The 21,974-nt window shown below is 37.7% G+C and overlaps 1 protein-coding gene and 1 pseudogene across 2 annotated transcripts in view; one reads left to right on the top strand and one right to left on the bottom strand.

The window, feature by feature from the left end:
• The window catches only part of BORCS5 (BLOC-1 related complex subunit 5), a 92,040-nt gene that overhangs the window by 43,764 nt on the left and 26,302 nt on the right, over positions 1 to 21,974 (top strand). The window lies entirely within an intron of this gene.
• Positions 13,866 to 14,875, bottom strand: LOC103677818 (annotated as a pseudogene).

Here is a 21,974-nt window from a genome sequence, read left to right on the forward strand (position 1 = left end):
CAGGAATGTCAATAATAATACACAAAAAGATGCTACGGTAATGCCAAAAGTGAACCTTCAACCGAGTATATTCCAGAGATACAGCCCATAAAACGTGAGATTCAGTTATAAATGAGCTGTGCCGCTACTGAAAACATTTTGATTCCAAAGTATAATCAAAGCTCAAGGAAAAGTGTCTTAAGCATAAGTTAAGAGGAAAATGGTATTTTAAATTAATTCCTCAAGTAAGTTGCCAAATTAGGGACACTAGAATTTCAAGAGTTGGCAACTGTAGCTCTCATGGTTTGGCTAGTGTATTATCTCTCTTAAATTATAGTAATATTTCTGTCACCAAAAATCATTAATTTACAGTATTTTTTCTGTTAACTCTAGTATATATTTCCATCATATGATATGTTGTCATGATTATTGTTACTATTACTCTACTTACTTTGTATATGGGATAATAAAATCTGCCTTTTAAAGTCATCCTGACAATTAAATAGGATAAAATATGTAACATGGTTAGCACAGTGCTTGGCTAAGAAAATGTCATCATTAATGTTAGCTATTGTTTTTCTTACCCATGAAATAAAATTCCTTAGATAGCACCTGACAGAGAGTTAAATTTTAGTGAATTATAACAATATGTGGCTTATTGTTTACAAAGGGCTTTAACATGTGAAAATGTGTCAAGGAAACCTAAGTCAAAATGCGAGTCAGGAAATCACAGAGGGTGGGCTCTTATGCACGCACCACTCGTCACAACTTGCATAGTCCAGCAGGAAGAAGGAAGATTTCCTCTGGATCAAGCACGCTGCCTTTGCCTGCAGCCAATGAGAAGCCACCACCTCTTCAATCACCTGCAGCCAATGAGAAGTCGTCTCCACTTTGAACTCTCATTTTCCCCCAATGAACTTTTGTTCAAAACAACCCCTCCCAACTTCCTCCTTTTCTCTATAAAAAGATGCTCTCCTCCTTTGTTGCCCAGACTTGCCCACAGTTCACCATAGTTTGCTTGTCCCAAATTGCAGTTCTTCTGTTATTCCCTAATAAACTCAATTTTGCTGGCTGAATCACTTTTTTTTCTTTTAAAAAGTTGACAAACATATATTATCTCATTTAATTCTCTCCACTACCTTCAAGGTATATAGTATTACCTCTCTTTCATTGATAGAAAAATTGAGGTTAAATGTATCAGTCAGATTTGATGGCTGATCTAAACATACAAAGAATTTGTTGGAAGGATAGTGAATAGCTGACAGAATCTCTAGAAGAGCTCTAGAATCAGATTTTGGGCCACCTGCCTAAGCATAATGGCCAAAATCATGCTACAGAACTTAACCCATTGACGTCACTGCTGCTGTCATGACCAAACACTTGACACACCCTGTACCACAAACAGTGCTGGCTGGCAGTGTAGACTGAACTTTGCCATTGGCCCTGCTTCTATTGCTGCCTCAGAAACAATTTTTCCAGAAACTGCTGTCATGAGGGAATGCACCTTGTAGGAGGTCCCTGTTTTGCAACATTTGCTCCCTATTTAGAGTTGGGGGTGGATGCATAAATCGGTGTAATTTTAGCTGCAGGGCAGGTGGGAGAAAGGCCCTTGGTTCTTAGCTTCTCTGTATAATAGGCAAACTGGCTCTCATATGTGACACTTTGCTTTACTGCAGCTCCTTAACTCTCTCTTTGTAGGTCTTAGCTCTATATAGAGAAGGAATATTCTATATTTCCTGCTAATTGTATATAAGTGGAATAGAAATTGAGATTGTCTTTATTAATAGACTTCATGTGTGGAAAATCAGTTTTTTTCTAAAATCTGTCTTGTTCTTAGTAATTGGCTGCTGTCAATCAACAGAAATGCCTCAACATTTTAAGCTGTCAACAAGTGAGAACTTTCCATCTGACCAGGGTGTTTTTTCCAGTATAAACATTATCCATTATCTGTACATAATCTGTGTTTCCCATTATCCATTGGAGTGCAGGGCATGTAATCCTTCAAGGAAGCCGTGAGTTAACACCTACAAGAAGGGTGACTCTTTTGAGCAGCAAAGTCATGGCATTAATATTTCACATTTCTTTTTGGTTGTGTCCTTTTCCTAAGACTTCATTTGTTTTTATTTAAAGTGAATCTGTGATTCGTCTTTGTGAAAATCTAAAAAGGAAAAATTTCAGGTCCCCAATGTGATTTGCTGTTGACTCTAAAGATAGCCTCCCCTCTTTTATCGTCAGTCTTGGTGTGCCTTGCAAAGTCTGTATGTTTAGGAAGTTGTGTATACTTCAAACTACTGTAAGTAGCATTGTGTTAAATGCCAATTTTAAAAAGAACACTTTAGTTCCTCAAAGCAAACTCTTTCAGAAAGGGAAGGATCGTTTGGTGCTCCAAACAGCCATCCTCATTTTGTCTGGAAAGCTGCAGTTTTGGGGTGTTGATATTTCAGCGAGTGGAGAACATCAGGGTGTGCTGAACACTAACTGCCAAGTTGCAGGGAGGACTCAGCTGCTGCATTTTTCCAGGCTGGCATTCGTACTTCTAGACAAGCGAGACCGCGTGGGCTTTCTGTGTTCATTTATTGAGAGATGTTGAAAGGTCGTGACTTCTGAATTAGGAATGCATTTCTTTTATAGCAGTAGACTGCATTTCTTTCATTTTCCTACTCAGAGTAAGGGTCTTCTGAATTTAAATGTTTCTTTCTGCAAATAATTCTAAATTAGTCTTGGTCTTGTAATAATAGTAATAGTAATAGTAATAGTAATAATAATAATAGTAATAGTAATAATAAAAACCCAAACCCTATTCTAGCAGTATAGAATACTACTTTACCAGGGCGCCTGGGTGGCACAGCGGTTAAGTGTCTGCCTTCGGCTCAGGGCGTGATCCCAGCGTTCTGGGATCAGGCCCCGCATCAGGCTCCTCCGCTGGGAGCCTGCTTCTTCCTCTCCCACTCCCCCTGCTTGTGTTCCCTCTCTCGCTGGCTGTCTCTCTCTCTGTCGAATAAATAAATAAAATCTTTAAAAAAAAATGCTACTTTACCTTCCTCCTCATAGAAACATGAGATTTTCAAAGTTTAGACTTGAAAGAAAACATGGTTCAACTCCCTCAGTTTTCAGAGAAGGAAATAAGACTTGTTTTTCCCTTGTTTTATCCTTTCATACTTTAGATTTTGTTCCCTACTGACCACCTTTTTTTTTTTTTTCTTGGCTGCTTTATTAGAGTGGTATTGAAATCTATCTACTTGATTATGGTAAAATATACATCACATCAAACTTACCAGTTTAACCCTTTTTGAGAGTATGATTTGGTGGCATTAAGTATATTCACACTGTTGTGCAGCATTACCACCATCCTTTCCCATCATTCCTAATTGAAACTCCACACCCATTAAACAGTAACTTCCTATTCCCCCCTCCCCTCAGCGCCTGGCAGCCATTGTTCTACATTTTTTCCTTCATGAATTTGACTATTCTGTCTGTGTACCTCATGTAAGTGGAATCATACAGCATTTGCCCTTTTCTGTCTGCCTTATTTCACTTACCATACCATTCTCAAAGTTCAACCATGTTGTAGCAAATGTCAGAATTTCCTTCCTTTTTAAGGCTGAATAATATAAATCGTAAGTATTTACTACGTTTTGCTTATCTGTTCATCTGTTGCTGGATGCTTAGATTGCTTCCATGTTTAACTACTGTGAATGTGAATGTACAAATATCTCTTCGAGAGCCTGCTTTCAGTTCTTTAGGGCGTGTACCCAGAAGTGGAACTGCTAGTAATCATGTGGTAATTCTGTGTTTAATTTTTTGAGGAACTGACATGCTCTTTTCCACAGTGAGTGTACCATTTTACATTCCCATCAACAATGCACAAGAGCTCCAATTTTTCTACATCCTCACCAACACTTGTTATTTTCTGGGTTATTTGTTTTTTGCTTTTTTTTTTTTTTTTTGGATAATAGCCATCCTAATGAGTGTGAGGTGGTATCTCATTGTAGTTTTGATTTGCGTTTCCCTTATGATTAGTGATGCTGGATTTCGTTTCATGTGCTTATTGGCCATTTGTATATCCTCTTTGGAGAAATGTCTATTCAAGTCTTTTGACTATTTTTGAATTGGGTTTTTTCTATTTTTTTTACAATGAGTTTTAGGAGTTCTTTAAATATTCTGAGTATTAACCCTGTATCAGATACATGCCCTTTGCAGATATTTTCTCTCATCTTGTGGGTTTTTTACTCTGTTGATAGTGCCTCTTGGTGCACAAAAATTTTAAATTTTCATGAATTCCAATTTGTCTGTTTTTTCTTTTGCTGCCTGTATCTTTGGTGTCCTATCAAAGAAATCATTGTCAAACCCAATGTCATGAACCTTTTGCCCTATGTTTTCTTCTAAGAGTTTGATAGGTTTAGGTCTTTGATGCAATTTGAGTTAATTTTTGTTTGGAGTGTTAGGTAAGAGTTCAACTTAATTATTTTACATGCAGACATCTAGTTTTCTCAGTGCCATTTGTTGAAAGGACTGTCCTTTCCCTTATTGAATGGTCTTGGCACCCTTGTACAAAATTGTTTGACCATGTATGTGAGGGTTTATTTCTGGGCTCTTTGTTCTATTCTGTTGATCTAGATGTCTATCATTCTGTGAGTACCATACTGTTTTGATTACTATAGCTTTGTAGTAAGTTTTGAAATCAGGAAGTGTGAGTCCTCTAGCTTTGTCTTTCTTTTTCAGGATTGTTTTGGCTATTGGAAGTCCTTTGAGATTCCATATAAATTTTAGGATGGGTTTTCTACTTCTGCAAAAAATGTTGAAATTTTTATAGAGGTTGCAGTGAATCTGTAGATTACTTTGGATGGTATTGTGAACTCAGTACCAGAAAACTAAATAATCCAATCAAAAACGGGCAGAGGACCTGAATAGACATTTTTCCAATGAAGACAAACACATGGCCAACAGACAAAGGAAAAGATCCTTGACATTACTAGTCATCAGGGAAATGCAAATTAAAAGCACAATGGGTGAGTCAGTTGGTTAAGCATCTGACTCTTCATTTCAGCTCAAGTCATGATCTTGGTTTTGAGATCTAGCCCCGGGTCAGGCTCCATGCTCAGTGCAGAGTCTGCTTGAGTTTCTCTCTCTTTCTCTCCCTCTGCCCCTCTCCCTGCTCTCTAAATGAATGAATGAATGAATTTTTTTTTAAAGTACAGTGAGATATTTTACACCTGTCAGAATAGCTAAAATCAAAACACAAGAAATAACAAGTATTTGCCAGGATGTGAAGGACAGGGAACAACTTGTGCACTGTGGTGGGAATACAAATTGGTACAGCCACTGTGGAAAACAGTATGGAGGATCTTCAAAAAACTAAGAATAGATATTGTTACCATATGATCTAGTAATTCAACCAGTGGGTATTTATCCAAAGAAAACAAAAACACTAATTTGAAAAGATATAGGCACCCCTATGTTTATTGCAGCATTATTTACAATAGCTCAGTATGGAAGTGTCGACTCATAGATGTCCATTCATAGATGAATAGACACACACAGAGGAATATTAGTCATAAAAAATAATGAAAACTCACCATTTGCAACAACATGGATGGACCTTAGGGGCTATAATGCCAAGAGAAATAAAGACAAATAGCATATGATTTCACTCATATGGAATTTAAGGAATTTAAAGGAATTTAAGAAACAAAACAAAAATAGACAAAAAACAGACTCTTAAATACAGAGAACTGGTGGTTGCTAGAGGGGAGGTGAGTGGGGGGATGGGTGATAAAGGGGATTAAGAGAACACTTTTCTTGATGAGCGCTGAGAAATGTGTAGAATTTTTGAATTTACCTGAAACTAATGTAACACTGTATGTTAATTATACTTGAATAAAAAATAAAACTTACAAATCCTGATATTAAGTCTTCCAATTCATGAAACATGAGTTGTCTTTCCATTTATTTTTATCTTCCTCGGTTTCTTTCAGTAGTGTTTCAGAGTTTTCATTGTAACTGATTTTTGTGTGTTAACTTCTACTTTGCTGAATTCATTTATTAGTTCTAAAATTTTTTTGTGGAATCTTTAGGATTTTCTATGTATAAAATCGTATCGTCTGCAAATAGAGACAATTTTACTTCTTCCATTCCGATTTGGATGTTGTTTATTACTTTTTTCTGCCTAATGGCTCAGGCTAGAACTCGTAGTACTATGTTGACTAGAAATGGTGAAAGTGGGCATCCTTGCCTTGTTCCCGATCTTAGAGGAGAAGCTTTCAGTCTTTCAGCATTGAATATGGTTTGCTCTGGGTTTTTCATATATGGCTTTTATTAGTTTCCTTCTATTCCTAGTTTATTGGGTGTTTTTATCATGAATGGGTGTTGAATTTTGTCAAATACTTTTTCTGTTATCAATTGAGATTATCATTTAGCTTTTATCCTTTGTTCTGTTAATGCTGTGTGTTAATACCATTCAAGTTCCTATGTTGAACCATCTTTGCATTATGGGACTAAATCCCACTTGGTCATAATATATAATCCTTTTAATATGCTGTTGAATTCTGTTTGCTAGCATTTTCTGAAGGCTTTTTGCATCACTGTTCATAAGTGATAATGGTCAGAAGTTTTCTTGTAGTATGTTTGGCTTTGCTATTAGGATAATGATGGCCTTATAAAATGAGCTAGAGTCTTCCTTCCTCCTCAGTTTTTTGGGAAATTTTGAGGACTGGTGTTAGCTCTTCTGTAAGTATTTTGTAAAATTTGCCAGTGAAGCCATTAGGTCCAAGACTTTTTTTTGTTGTTGGGAGATTTTTTTTAAATTACTGATTCAGTTTCCTTGCTAATTAGAAGGTGTTCTGATTTTCTGTTCTTTATGATAGTCTTGGTAACTTTTGTATTTCCATGAATTTGTCCATTTCATCTAGGCTATCCAATTTGTTGCTGTGAAATTGCTCATACTACTCTCTTATAATCTTTGTTTCTGTAGATTCAGTAGTAATGTCCCTTTTTTTGTCTCTGATTTCAATAACTGAGTCTTCTCTCATTTTTTCTTAGTTTCATCTAGCTAAAGTGTTGTCACTTTGTTGCTCTTTTTAAAGAACCAATTTTGGGGGGCGCCTGGGTGGCTCAGTCGCTAAGCGTCTGCCTTTGGCTCAGGGCGTGATCCCAGCATTATGGGATCGAGCCCCACATCAGGCTCCTCTGCTGGAAGCCTGCTTCTTCCTCTCCCACTCCGCCTGCTTGTGTTCCCTCTCTCACTGGCTGTGTCTCTCTGTCACATAAATAAATTAAAAAATCTTTAAAAAAAAAAAAAACCAATTTTGGTTTTATTTTCTCTATTTTTCTGTTCTCTGAGAGATTTCATGTGTCTTTGTTATAATTGTTACTGTTTCCTTCCTTCTGCTAGCTTTGGGATTGATTTGTTCTTTTTCTAGTTAGCTTGTTGATTTGAGAGCCTTGTTTTTTTTTTTTTAATATGTTTAGAGTTATAAATTTTCCTCTTAGCACAGATTTGCGCCATCCTTTAAGTTTTGGTATATTGCATTTTAGGTTTCATTCATCTCTATTTTTAGATTTCCCCTGTGATTTTTTTTCTTTGATCAGTTGGTTGCTTAAGAGTGTGTTGTTTAATTTCCACACACTTCTGAATTTTTCAGTTTTTTCTGTTATTGATTTCTAACTTCATTCTTTTGTTGTTAGAGAAGATATTTTGTATGGTATTTATCGTTTAAAATGTATTGAGAATTTATGGCCTAACAAATGGTCTATCCTGGGAAGTGTCCCCTGTGCACTTGCAAGAATATATGTTCTATTGTTGTTGGGTAGAACGTTCTGTATATGTCTGTTAGATGTAGTTGGTTTACTGTGTTGTTTAAGTTCTCTGTTTCCTTGTTATCTTTTGTCTAGTTGTTCTGTATTGAGAATGGGGTGTTGAGGTCTCCAGCTAGTATTGTAGAACTACCTATTTCTCCAGTTCTGTCCATTTTACTTAATATATTTTGATGGTCTGTGATGAGGTGTGTAAATAAATGTCTTACAATTGTTATGCCTTCTTGCTGTATTGAACTTTTTATTAATAATGTCTTTCTTTGCCTCTTGTATGTAACCGTTTTTTATTTAAAGTTTATTTTTCTGAATTTGTATAACNATTCCTGCTCTCTTTTGGTTACTGTATACATGGAACCATCCTTTCAGTTTCAGCCTATTTGTGTCTTTGGATATAAAGTGAGTCTTTTGTAGATATCATATAGTTAGATCATACTTTTTACAAATTCATAGTGCCAATCCCTGTCTTTTGATAAAATAGTTTATTCCATTTACATTTAAAATAGTTACTAAGGAGGAGGGACTTCTGTGATTTTGCTCCTATTTCATTTATGCCTTATAGCCTTTTTTTTGCCTTTCATTTACTGCATTCTGTCTTTTTTTGGGTTGAATTTATTTTTTTGTAGTAAAATGTTTAAATTCCTTTCACATTTTCTTTTGTATATTCTATAACTATTTTATTTGAAATTACTGTGGGTATTATATTTAACACACTAAAGTTATAACACTCTAACTTGAATTCATGTCAGATTAACGTCAGTAACATAAAAAAACTCTGCTCCTTTACAGCTTCATGTTCACCCCTTTCAGATGTTGATATCACAGCGTTACATCTTTATACATTGTCCAAAATTATAAACTAATAATTTTTAAAAATGCGTTGATCTCTCAAACATGTAAAAAACAAAAAAAAAATGGAGTTACAATTGTTATAATAATGCTAGCCTTTATAATTGTCCATATTTACCTTTACTGAAATCTTTACTTATTCGTACAGCTCAAAGTTACTCTCAACTGTCCTTTCATTTCTACCTAGAGGACTGTCTTTAGCATTTCTTGAAGGACAGGTCTAGTGGTAATGAACTCCCTCAGCTTTTGCTTATCTGGGAATGTCTTAATTTCTTACACACTTTTGAAGGACGGTTTTGCCACATACAGGCATACCTCGGAGATACTGTGGATTCGGTTCCAGACCACTGCAGTAAACTGAATATTGCAGTAAAGTGAGTCAAGTGAAATTTTGATTTCTGAGGGCATATAAAAGTTATGTTTACACTGTGCTGTAGTTTATTAAGTGTCCAATAGCATTAAGTCTAAAAAAAAAAACAAAACCATGTACCTTAATTAAAAAATGCTTTTTTGCTAAGAAATGCTAACTATCTGAGCTTTCAGCAAATCATAATCTTTTTGCTGATGGAGGATCTTGCCTTGTTGTTAATTGCTGCTGACTGATTAGGGTAGTGGTTGCTGAAGATTGGGGTGGCTGTGGCCATTTCTCAAAATAAGAAAACAATATGGGGGTGCCTGGGTGACTAGGTTGAGCATCTGCCTTCAGCTCAGGTCATGGGATCGAGTCCTGTGTCCGGCTCTCTGCTCAGCTGGGAGTCTGCTTTTCCCTTTTACTCTCCCTCTGTGCTTTCCCTCTCTCACTCTCTTTCAAATAAATAAAATATTAAAAAAAAAAAGAAAACAATATAGTTTGCTGCATTAACTTACTCTTCCTTTCACAAACAATTTCTCTATAGCATGCAAGCCTGTTTGATAGTGTTTTACTCACGGTAAAATTTCTTTCAGAATGGAAATCAGGCCTCTCAAACCCTGCCACTGCTTTATCAACTAAGTTGATGTAATATTCTAAGTCCTTTGTTGTCATTTCAACACTATTGTACATTCTCATCACCAGTGCACAGGAGTTCCAGTTTCTCCACATCCTCACCAATGCTTGTTATTTTCTGTTGTTTGGATAGTAGCTATCCTGATGGTTAAGTGGTATCTCATTGTGGTTCTGTTTTGCATTTCCCTAATGATGAATGATGTTGAGCATCTTTAATGTGCTAAGTGACATTTGTATATCTTCTTTGGAGAAATGTCTACTACACCGTCTGCCCATTTATGAATTGGGCTTTGGGACTTTTTCGTTCTTTTTAATAGCTTTTATTCACGTCTGCATTGTATTTAACTCCTGCTGCTTCTGGTAATCTGCTTGAGGAATAGGATGACTTCTTTATGATTTCCTACGGTGCTGGTATGTAGAAGGAGGTGCTAGCAAATACTTGTATTATGGTGGAGTTGGCCAGTCATCCAGGCAGATTTTGCAGCCTGCTTATTTGCCTATGGCAGTAGCTGGTAGTTGGAGACTTGGGGACAGTGAAGAAATTAACATGAATTGAGTTCCTTTTCTGTGCCAGATACTATGTGATGCATAACTTCATAGAATTCTCATAGTACTACTTTAACTAGATAGTATTAAATTTATAGATAAAACTGAGTTCAAGGAAGTTAAATTCCTATTCTTACATCACATAGGTAGTAAATGGCTGTCTCTGGATTCAAATTCCCAGGTCTACCTGACTCCAGAGCTTATACTTTTTTTCATTATATCTTGCTGCCTCCCTTCCCTGGCCTAAATTTAACCAGAGAGCAAGCCTTTGAACCTGGATATTGTTGAAGGACAATGATGAGTTGAACATTTTACCTCATTCTTTGGGAGGAGAAAGTGGAGAAGATTGTGAAAAGCTAAGTTCATAACAGTGGACAGGATTGCTTGAAGACATGGAGGTGTTTCATCTGTAGGTACTGATCACCTTTGGAAAGGTTATATCTACTTTGGTTATGACATCCTCTAGTTTTGTATCTTTGGTACTATAAATCAAAGTCATTAGTCATAGACAAATGGGTGCCTGGGCCTAAATGGATAAACTGCTTTCTATAACCTACCACAAATTCCCTTGACGCCTGAGGGCCCCTCTACTTCTCTGAGTCTTACGAAAGGCAAGAGTAAAGGGAACAAATATTTTTATCAAGATCCTACTGTATGGTGGGCAAACTAAAAAGGAGGTGATTATTATTCCATCTTTACATATGAGGAAACTAAGGCTCACAGATCTAAAGTAAACCATCCAGATCACACAGCCAGTAATAATAGGGCTGAATTTGGCTTTTTTCAGGGACTAAGTTCCCTGTCTTAGAAATCCAGGGTCAAGATGCTGGGAGATTCAGTGTCTGGTGAGGGCCTACTTCCTTGTTCATAGATGGCCACCTTTTTGTTGTGTCCTCACATAGTAGAAAGGGTAAGTGAGCCCTTTGGGGTCTCTTGTAAGGGCACTAATCCCATTCATGAGGGCTCCATCCTCTTGACCTAATCACCTCCTAAAGGGCCTGCCTCCTCATACTATCACATTAGGGAGTAAGTCTCAACATATGAATTTGGAGGGATACAACATTCAGTCTAGAGCACTCAATGAGAAGGTTCTTTATTGGCCCTTTGGTAGTTATTGGAAACTGTTAGGAGGTTGCATCTCTTCACACCAAACACTGTGGTGAGTTGACATATTATTGTGGGCTGGTCTGCACTTGTGGTCTCTTATGCCTCATAGTTTAAGCAAAACCATGATGATAGCCTATCTGGATAGCTTCTTCTCCTCGGTGAGATTGGTGCTCCTCTGAGGTGACTGAATGGAGATAAAATTTCCTAAGGGAACCAGTCATGGAGGGTACTCTTTTTCTAAATACCCCAAAGGAATTGATCACCAGTATATATCATAAGACCCTGTCCAAGTTGGGCTGAAAATTTTCAGACTTTTCCTTCCTTTAAAAGAAGAGAACTTTTGAGAACTGGAGTTTGTTTATTTTTTTAAAGATTTTATTTGTTCATTTGACAGCACGAGAGAGCACAAGCAGGGGGAAGGGCAGAGGGAGAGGGAGAAGCAGGCTACACACTGAGCAGGAAGCCTGACATGGGGCTCAATCCCAGGACCCTGGGATCACGACCTGAGCCGAAGGCAGATGTTTAACTGACTGAGCCACCCAGGCGCCCCGAGAACTGGAGTTTATATTAAAGAATACACATGGCTTATGTGCTTCTGTCTTTGAAATAGACCATGACCAATAGAATAAAAAACCTTATTGGGGGCACCTGGGTGGTTCAGTCCGTTAAGCATTTGCCTTCAGCTCGGGTCATGATCCCCGTGATCCTGGGATCGAGTCCCGCGTTGGGCTCCCTGCTCAGCAGGGAGTCTGCTTCTCCCTGTACCCCTCCACCCTGCTCGTGATATCTCTCCCTTTCTCTCTCTCTCTCTCAGATAAATAAATAAAATCTTAAAAAAAAAAAACAAAAACCTTATTGGTTTGGGGGAGAATTTCTTTTTTTGTAATCTATTGCTTAATTATACCTTCACAGTAACATTAGTCAAACTTACATAGATTTCAGGATTCTGTAGCAGGAAACGGAGCTTATTATACTGTTTCTCAAATAGGGGCCTCACTACTCATAATACTCATTTTTAGTCTTGGAAGCGGCTAAGCCTTTAAAAGTTAAGGAATTCAGTTTGGTAATAGCCTAGATTAATACCCATATGGTTCTGCTATATACTTTAGAAAAATGTTTTTTTTCCTACCTGATATTTCAGAAAGAAAAAGATTGCTCAGCAAAATATTTCCCAAATTTTTAACCTTGATGATTTTTCCACTCAGCACTTTACACAAAGAGGTAGGTACAGATGGCAGCTTGCTGGATCTGTGTAATAATCAGTCTTGGTCCTCGCTCATTCCCCGGAGCCCACTCTCCATTCCTGTGTAAACAAAGTAGTTTCAACCAGGGTCTGATAGGGTCTTAAGAAATGCCTCAAGTAGTTACCGCTGGTAAATATGGAATCTATTAGATCAGGTTTTTAACTCAGTAAGTACTCCGTGTGTGTCACTGTTTTAAAGCTAAAGAAGAATTAGGAAATTGAGGGTAACGAGCCTGTTGTCTTACACAGTAAGGAAGACATAATTTAGAAATTTTAACATGAAAAGCTAATCATAAAGATGTGGAAGAATAGAGGATTAGGACTGAAGTGTCATGATAGCTATAATTTTTTAATGGCTCAGGAAAAGAAAAAATAGAAAAGGGTGAAGTAGAATAAAATGTTAGTTGTTGAATCTAGATGGTGAAAATTTGGGAAGATGTATATATATGTGTGTGTGTATTTCTTTTTGTATGTTTGAAAATTTATATAATAAGTAGAAAAATATCTTAACTGTAAAGAACATTTATAAAACTAAACAAAAATAACTTCAAGATGATTTATGGTTCATTCTCTATTACCCAAAGGCTTGGGTTCTCTTTAGAGTTGGTAAGTAAAAATTAAAACAGAGGTGTAACCCTAGCGGCTCTCAGAGGCCAGGCAGCTAATGTGCTGGGGGCAGCGGGCTGGCCATAAGGCAGTAAGAGGTTGGGGGGGGTTAGAGAGCAGGAGAGTCTGCACCTCACCGAAAACATCCACAGTCTTTAAAAAACAGTAATGTGCATTCAGAATAAAAACAGTTCGAAGGGCTGGCAGTTTGTGGTCTCCTACAAATGATAACATTTACCATCTCTAAATTTACCCAGCTTTCTGTTCTCCCTCCTCCTTCTATCAAAAGATAGTAGGAGTGGTTCAGTCATCAAAATGAGGGAAATGGGTTCCTTTTTTAAAGAGGAAGAGTAAAGGTTTGGTTTTGTGAGCCACAGTTGAGTTGTGGCTCCTCTGCTTTAGCCTTTCAACCCTCTGGAAGCTTGGGGTGGCTCTCACTTTACCCTGTCCTTTAATACAAGCTCCCAGTGGTCTCCTCAAGCACTGGGAGCACTCATTCACTTTAGAAGAGCAGATTCAGACTGTGACCAGGTCTCATTCTTACATACATGTGGAGAACACAGAGTAGTACCTACCTCTAGAAAGCTTTTTCTCCCTAAGTCTTCCTCAGCTTACTCTTTGCTTGGAATTTCAACAGTAGAATGCATCCTCACCTGTGGGATACACTCCAAGAGAACCTTTTAGGTACCAAGTGCTGTATGATAGACGTAAGAGGTAAATAGGTAAGTAAAATAGGGTCTCCATCTTCTACCAGTTTACAGTTTGTTGCGAGGCTTTTAATTGCCTTGGAGAAGTTACTGCTTTAAGGTATATTCAGCCATATAAACCTTGGTGAGAATGAAAGATAAGGAACTGGTTTTGGCTTACGTAGTTGGGGATACTTGAGGCAAGGAAAGAGGGGAGAACTGCCCAAGACGATGTTACAGATGAGAAAGACCTTGGTTACTTTTTTGTTAAAATGGGTTAATTTGCTTAAAAGTTTTGGAAGGAAAATACGGTCATATGGTTTTAAAAAATGTTAAAATTATGCCCCTTACCCTGGCTCTCTATCTTTCTAACTCTTGTCATTCCAGAATCTTTATGCAAATATAAGCATATACGAATATGTATTTTTATTTACTTGTATATCCCCCATTTTTTACACAACGGTAGCTTACTCAATACACTATCCTTTATACCTTCTTTCATTACTTGATATCTTTCCTTTTTTTTTTTTTTTTTTTAAAGCACTTGTTAGCATTTACTGAACCTCCCTCCCTGTGGCTTTAAGCTACCAGGACACAGCACTTCCCCCCCCCCCGCCCACCTCCCGCCCCACCATCTTCTCAGCTCTTCTGCTGAAGACTTTGACCTTCACAGTGACAGGCTGCTTTGAGACCTTCCCCTTCCCCAGAACTTTGTAGCAGCCTGATCGCACCACATCAGTGATAGCAGCAGCTTTAGGCTTGTTTCTGGCAGCATTTGCCCATGTCTGCTCACTGACCAAGGTCCACGGTTTATCAAGGTTGACAGTTGGGCAGAAGCTCTTGTTCCTAAGTGGTAATACCTCATACCAACTTTCCCCGAGTAGCCTGAGTGATGTCTGTTTACCCCAGCCTCCTGGGTGCTTCTGCGGCTTGCCCATGTGGCCATGGCCATGGATCACATGATTCCCTACTTTCTGGGTCTTCCTCAGTCTGGATGGCATGTTGGCAGCCTAGGCAGAAGAGTTATTACCTAATATCTTATGGAGACTTTTCTGTGTGAATACATACAGAGCTCCTTTGTTGTTTCCTGTGGTCATGTATTTATGGATGTACTTTGATTTAATTAACAAGCTCCCGACTGATGGACACTGAGTGTTTGCTCATCTTTTACTGTGACAGTCACCATTGTAACAAATAATCTTATATATATATCTTATACAAATTTAGCATGTGTGCTAATTTGTATGTAAATTCCTAGTAGTGAAACAGCTGCATCAAGGGCTTTACGGATTTGTAATTTTGATATCCATGTCAAATTGCCCTCTCTGGGGGTGTTCATGACTTACACACCAATCAGCAATGCCTGTCATAGTTCTGTCTACAGAGTTTTTATCATGCTTTTGGTTTTTACCAGTGTGAAAGTGAAGAATGGCCTTGCAGTGAAGTTTCGATTTCTCTTTTTCTTAGGATGAATAAGGTTGTACATCTTTTCTTATAGCTGAGGCATTGATACTTCCTCTTCTGTGAAATGCCTATTCATATCCTTTGCCCATCTTTCTTTTGCTGATTTATTACTTGCCAATTTCTAGGAGCTCTTTGTGATATGAGTTGCAGACATTTTTCCCAGGGCTGTTGTGTTTTTTGTTTTTTTTTTTAACTTATGGTGGGTTTTTTTTTGCCATGAGGATTCTTGATTTTTATACTGTTGAATTTATCAGAGTTTCCATATGGCCTTTGCATTATCCTGGCCCAATACTGATAGCACAAAATCATTCGTTTTTCTTTTCATGGTGCCTCCTCACTCTGTTCCTTCTTCTTGGATTGACAGCAAAAAGCTTTGGGTACCTTCCTCCTCAAGTCTGTTCCTGGGACTGTATCTTTGTCAGTTTTAGTCCTTGGTAATTAGTCCTTGATAATTTTGTTTGGAGATTTTAGTGGTCTGAAAAATCCCCCATTTTCTTGATTTCAGGCACTCCAGAAAAGTGTTTGGCATTTTCTTATAAAACTAAACATCTGATTACCATGCAACCCAGCAATTGTAGTCTTGGGCATTTATCCCAGAGAAATGGAAATTTGGTTGTACGAGACCCTGTGCACCACTATTCATAGAAGCTCTGTTTTTAATAGCCCCCAAACTGGAAACTACCCACATGTCCTTCAATAGATGGATGGTTAAACAAACTGGTACATACATACTGTGGAATACTGCTCAGAAATGAGAAGGAACAAACTACTGAAACATGCAACAGCTTCGATGAATTTCTAATGTAATATGTTGGGTGGAAAAAGTCAATCCTCAAAGCTTACATATTATATTATCCCATTTATTAAACATTTTTGAAATGACAAAATTTTAAAAATGGTGAACAGATTAGTGGTTGCCAGGGGTTAAGGATCGGGAGAGGAATGACAGAGAGGTGGCTGTGGTTCTAAAAAGCAACACAAATCTTTGTGGTGATGGAACAGCTCAGGATCCGACTGCGGTGGCGGATACATGAACATACACATGTGAAAAAATTGTATAGAATTAAATCTAGTAGACATCCTCATCTGTGGGATACACTCCAAGACTACCAGTAGACACCTGAAACTGTATACTACCGAACCTTGTATACTAGGTTTTTTTCCTATATGTACATATCTGTGATAATGTTTAACCTAGAAATTAGGCACAGTAAGATTAATAATAAAATAGAGCAATTTTAACCCTATACAGTAATAAAAGTTACGTGAATGTGTGCTCTCTCTGTCTCAAAATGCCTTACCATACTGTACTCACCCTTCTTGTGATGACATGAGATGACAAAATGCCTACGTGATGGGATGAAGTGAGGCGAATGACGTAGGCATTGTCATATACTGTTAGGCTACTATCGACCTTTTGGCAATATGTCAGGAGTATCATCTGCTTCTGGACTGCAGTTGACCACTACTGTACGCAGGCGTGCATGCTCGTGAATGCTCACGCACGCACACACACACGAGTGCAAGTAAAATGAGGACATCTGATAAGATCAGTGGATCGTGTCACTGTCAGTATCCTGGCTGTGATAGTGTATTGTAGGTTTGCAAGATGTTACCTTTGGGGGAACTTGAGTAAAAGGATACACAAGATCCTATATGCAGGATCTCAATAAAAGTTTCAATTAAAAAAATAAATCCCCATTTCTGCAAACAGCAGCTTCATCAAAAGCTACTGTGTGGAGGCAGGTTCAGCTGGAGGAACTGGTGCTCTGCTGTGCCAGGATCAGCAGTGGGATGTGGGGGAACAGAGCAGTGCCTCAAGTTCAACCCCGCACCGTCAGGCGAGATGAAGATCTGAGAACACAGACTGGCGTTTCCAAAGATTCTCTGGGATAGCCCAACTGGGTAGCGCATTGTACGGCCTGTTGAAGTGGGGGTTGGGGGGCAGGGAGAAGACTGGTTTTAGTTCTAGTACCTCAGAAATCAGTGAAGGTTTGGCATCGGTGATTAAGGGCAGGAATAAGGAGCGAAGACGAGCTTTGATGTGGGTGGGTTTATCCTGATCATGCCCAGCATGTGCCCCATGGCCATATTTATTTTGGTGTACCTCATGCTATATAATTGGTCTGGTATGAAACAGAGTGTGGCCTAGCATAGTGGTTCTCAAAGTGTGGTAGGGTGATCCCTGAGATCCCCAGGACCGCTAGGGATTCTCTGAAGACAAAACTATTTTCACAATAATGCATAGACATTTGCTAATTACTCTTACTCTCTTAGAAATGTACGATGGAGTTTTCCAGAAGCTACGTGTTGTAAAAGCAACATATTAAATGCAGAAGCAGATATGAGAATCCGCTTTCTGTTAAGCCAGACATTGAAAAAAAAACTTATAAATTTAAACCAGTGCCACTCTTCTTTTTTGTTTTGGAAACTATAGTTATTTCTTTTAAAATATGTTATTTATGTTAACATGTAATGAGATTGTTATTTTAAAATAATTGAATATTCAAGAATTTTCTCAGTTTTAATTTTTAATAGGTGAATATATTATAAACCACATAAACAAAAACTTTTTGGGGTCCTCAATAATTTTTGAAAAGGTAAAGGAGTCCTAAAGTTTGTGAACCTTTGGCTTGGCAGAAAGTATTTGACCAAAAGTTGTTATGCTTGAGTTCTAGTTAAGACTTTGATGTGTGACTATGGACAAGTCATTTAGCCTCTTTAATTGATCTTTCCTTACATAAATGCTAATAATTATCCTGATCTACTTACCACACCTTAAAGAAAAATAAGTTTATATGAAAGGCTTTGAAAATATAATGTCCTATAAAATGTAAGGAATTTAATAGTTATGCAACAAAACTGATATTGGAAGAATACATAAAGAATAGGAGTTTCTGGTGTGTTCGCTGACATTCTATTCACATTTTAATTTTTTTCATTTATGCATCTCCTCCTAACAGGGTCCTTTACATTTTATTTCTGTTTCTCAGTTTTTCAAACAACCATTTTAAAAAATCATTACTGAAGTATAGCTGACATACAGTGTATTAATTTCAGTTGTACAACATGGTGATTCCACAACTTTGTACATTACTCAAAGCTCACCACAAGAAGTGTCATCACCATCTGTCACCATACAACATTATTACAACATTATTGACTGTATTCCCTACTCCCTACTTTTGATCTCCATGACTTACTTACTTTATCACTGGAAATGTGTACTTCTCAATCCTCTTCACCTATTTCACCCATCCCCCCACCCATGTCCCCTCTGGCAACCACCAGTTCTCTGTATTTAAGAGTATGTTTTGGGGCTCCTGGGTGGCGCAGTCGTTAAGCGTCTGCCTTCAGCTCAGGGCGTGATCCCGGCGTTCTGGGATCGAGCCCTGCGTCCGGCTCCTCTGCTATGAGCCTGCTTCTTCCTCTCCCACCCCTCCTGCTTGTGTTCCCTCTCTCACTGGCTGTCTCTCTCTCTGTCAAATAAATAAATAAAATCTTAAAAAAAAAAAAAGTATGTTTTGTTTTTTAGATTCTACAAGTAAGTGAAATCATATGTTATTTGTCTTCCTCTGTTTGAATTACTTCACTTAACATTATACCCTATAGGTCCATCCCTGTTGTCACAAATGGAAAGATTTCATTCTTTTTTTTTTTTTTACGACTAATATTCCTGTGTGTGTATGTGTCTGTCTGTCTTTGTGTCTTCTAGATCTGCGTATCTTCTTTATCCATTCATGTATTGATGGACATTTGGGCTGCTTCCATAATTTAGCTACTGTGAATGTTGTTGCAATAAACATAGGGGTACATATATCTTTTCAAATTAGTGTTTTCATTTCTTTGGATAAATTTTCAGTAGTGGAATTACTGGATCATATGGTATTTCTATTTTTAATTTTTTGAGGAACCTCCAAACTGTTTTACACAATGGTTGCACCTATTTACATTCCTACCACGACACTGAGAGTTCCCTTTTTTCCACATCCTTGCCAACACTTGATGTTTCTTGTCTTTTTAATGCTAGTCATTCTGACTGGTGCGAGGTGGTTATCTCATTGTGGTTTTGATTTGTATTTCTCTGATGATTAATGCTGTTGAACATCTTTTCCATGTGTCCATGAGCCATCTCTGTGTCTTTGGAAAAATGTCTGTTCAGGTCCTCTGCCCATTTTTAAATGAGATTGATTAGTTTTGTTTTTTGGTTTTTGTGGGGTTTTTTTTTTTTTTGGTGTTGTCTAAATTCTTTATGTATTTTGGATATTAGCCCCTTCTCAGATATATCATTGGTAAATATCTTCTCCCATTCACTCGGTTGCCTTTTTGTTTTGTTGATGGTTTTTGTTTTTTGTTATACAAAAGCTTTTTATTTTCATAGAGTCTCAGTAGTTTATTTTTGCTTTTGTTTCCCTTGCCCAAGGAGAAATATCCATAAATATGTTGTAAGGCTGAAGTCCAAGAGATAACTATGTTTTCTTTTATGGTTTCAGGTTGCACATTTAGGTCTTTAATTCATTTTGAGTTTACTCTTATGTATGGGATTAAGATAGCGGTCCAGCTTCATTTTTTCGCATGTAGCTGCCCAGTTTTCCCAGCACCATTTATTGAAAAGACTGTCTTTTCCCCATTGTATATTCTTGGCTCCTTTGTTGTAGATTAATCGACCATATAGGTGTGGGTTTATTTCTGGGCTCTCTGTCCTGTTCCATTGGTCTGTTTTTGTGCCATTACCATACCATTCTGATTACTATAGCTTTGAAGTAGATCTTGAAGTGTGGGGTTATGATTTGTTCTTCTTTTTCAAAATTGCTTTGGCTATTCCATGTCTTTTGTGGTTCCTGTATAATTTTAGGATTATTTGTTCTTGTTCCATGAAAAATGCTGTTGGTATTTTGATAGGGATTGCACTGAATCTGTGGATTGCTTTGGGAAGTATGGACATTTTAACAGTACTAATTTTTCCAATCCAGGCAGGTGGTAGATCTTTCCGTTAGTGTCATCTTCAGTTTATTTCATCAGTAATGTCTTACAGTTTTCAGAGTTTAGGTCTTTCACCTCCTCAAGTTTATTCCTAGGTATTTTATTCTTTTGGGTGCAATTTTATTTTTTTAAAAGATTTTACTTATTTGAGAGAGAAACCACAAGCAGGGGGAGGGGCAGAGAGAAAGGGAGAAGCATACTCCTCTGCTGAGCCTGGAGCCTGATGTGGGGCCCAATCCCAGGACCCTGGGGATCATGACCTGAGCTGAAGGCAGACGCTTAAGTGACTGAACCACCCAGGTGCCCCTTGGGTGCAATTTTAAATGGGATTTTAAAAATTTCTTTTCCTGCTACTTCATTTTTAGAGTATAGAAGTATAATAGGTTTCACTATATTAATTTTTGTATCCTGCAGCTATATTGGATTCATTTTTTTTTTTAAGATTTTATTTATTTGAGAGAGGGAAAGCACGAGCAGGGAGAAGGGGGCAAAGGGAGAGGGAGAAGCAGGCTCCCCGCTGAGCAGGGAAGCCTGATGTGGGCTCAATCCTAGAACCCCGGAATCATGACCTGAACCAAAGGCAGATGCTTAACTGAACCACCCAGGCCCTCCTCGTTTATTAGTTCTAAGAGCTTTTGTTTTTTGTTTTTTTGTTTTGTTTTTTAAAGATTGTATTTATTTATTTGAAAGAGACAGCCAGCGAGAGAAGGAACACAAGCAGGGGAGTGGAAGAGGAAGAAGCAGGCTCCTAGTGGAGGAGCCTGATGTGGGGCTCGATCCAAGAACGCTGGGATCACGCCCTGAGCCGAAGGCAGACGCTTAACGACTGCACCACCCAGGTGCCCCATTCTAAGAGCTTTTGGATGGAGTATTTAGGGTTTTCTATATCATATATAGCATGTGTTCTGCAAATAAAGACAGTTTTACTTCTTTCTTACCAATTTAAATGCTTTTATTTCCTTTCCTTGTCTGATTGCTGAAGCTAGGACTTCTAGTACTATGTTGAATAAAAGTGGTGAGAGTGGACATTCTTGTCTTGTTTCTGATCTTAGAGGAAGAGCTTTCAATTTTTCACCTTTGAGTGTGATGTTAGCTGTGTTTCATACTTTATTATATGGAGGTATGTTCCCTATAAACCCACTTTGTTGAGAGTTTTTATCATGAACAGATGTCGTATTTGTCAATTGCTGTTTCTGACTCTACTGAGATGATCATATGGTTTCTATCTTTTCTTTTGTTAGTATGATGTATCACATTTGCTGATTTGTGAATATTGAACCACCCTTGCATCTGTGGAATAAATCTCACTTGATTGTGGTGAATGATCTTCTAACGTATTGTTGAATTCGGTTTGCTCATATTTTGTCGAGGATTTTTGCATCTGTGTTCATCAAGTATGTTGGCCTGTGTTTTTCTTTTTTTATAGTGTCTTTGGTTTTGGTAATGGTGAAGCTGGCCTTGAAGAATGAATTTAGAAGTTTTCCTTCCTCTTCTGTTTTTTGAAATAGTTTGAGAAGACTAGGCTTTCACTCTTTTTAAAATGTTTGGTACATATAAAAAAATAATAAAGTATCTTTGGAGAAGTGAAAAAAAATAAAATGGTACAATTCATCTGTAGCCATCTGCTCCTGGACTTTGGTTTGAAAGGAGTTTGTTGTTGTTGTGTTGTTGTTGTTGTTGTTGTTTTTACTACTGATTCAGTTTTATAACTAGTAAT

Source organism: Ursus maritimus, unplaced genomic scaffold, assembly GCF_017311325.1.
Source record: "Ursus maritimus isolate PB19 unplaced genomic scaffold, ASM1731132v1 scaffold_26, whole genome shotgun sequence".
In the NCBI taxonomy this organism is placed as follows: domain Eukaryota; kingdom Metazoa; phylum Chordata; class Mammalia; order Carnivora; family Ursidae; genus Ursus; species Ursus maritimus.